Below are 1,003 nucleotides of genomic sequence, written 5' to 3'. Positions count from 1 at the left end.
TTCTCGCATGGACAAAGAGAGTTTGGTTGGATCCAAGATGATCAGAATCTGTTAATTAGGAGAGCAAGGTGTTCACATAATTTTCAAGCAAGTAATTAGCTAGTTGTGGGCAGCTATAGCTCAGTGACAGAATCCTCACCTTTGATGAGGGACACCAGGGTTTGATGCCTGGCCAGTGTACCTACTGCACAATCACCAGTTGTCTGGAGAGGCTTGTGTGTTGCTAGGATGCTGACCATGTTTCAGAAGCGCTTCCAGACTGAGACTAGGAAGAAAAGCATTCAGATCTACTTCTGAAAATCAGCCAATAAAAACCCTCTGAACATGGGATAGTGCAGGACTGGGCAGTGTTTTGCTCCATTGTGCATGGACTCACCATGAATTGGGGGGCTGACTTGACAGCAGCTAATAACAATTAGGTAATCAGTACTAGGGATGATCTTTTAGAGGAAGTACAACAACCAGTTTGATATGGTGGAGTTCATCTTGTAGCGCTATGATTGGCATACAGTAATTCTACCAAAGCTATCATGTTGTTGTTGTTAAGTGCTGTCGAGTCAGTTTCAACCCATAGCAATCCTGTATAGGGTTTCTTAGGAGTGGCTGGTGGATTTGAACTGCCAAACTTATAGTCAAGTGCATTATCCTGTAGCACCACACCAGGACTCCAAAGCTATCGTTGTTGTTGTGAAGTGCCGTCAATTTGGTTCTAACCCTAGTGCCCCTGTATTGGGTTTCCGAGGAGTATCTGGTGAGCTACAAGCCATTTTTCAGGCCTAATCAGATGCAGGTGGAGAGACAGGATTCAAGAAGCCTGGACTTGTAGGAACAAGGGTTACATTCTTCCTTTTTTTGGTAGTGATTTTTTTTGCAGGGAAGCTGTAATGCTGTTTCTCTGATCATGAATGTTGTTAGGTGCCATAGAGTCGGTACCAACCCATAGCGACCTTATGCACAGCAGAATGAAACACTGCCCGATCCTGGGCCAACCTCCCTACTGTTG

The sequence above is a fragment of the Chrysochloris asiatica genome, unplaced genomic scaffold (assembly GCF_000296735.1).
Source record: "Chrysochloris asiatica unplaced genomic scaffold, ChrAsi1.0 scaffold00060, whole genome shotgun sequence".
Lineage (NCBI taxonomy): Eukaryota > Metazoa > Chordata > Mammalia > Afrosoricida > Chrysochloridae > Chrysochloris > Chrysochloris asiatica.
Note: the sequence above shows the minus strand (reverse complement) of the source record.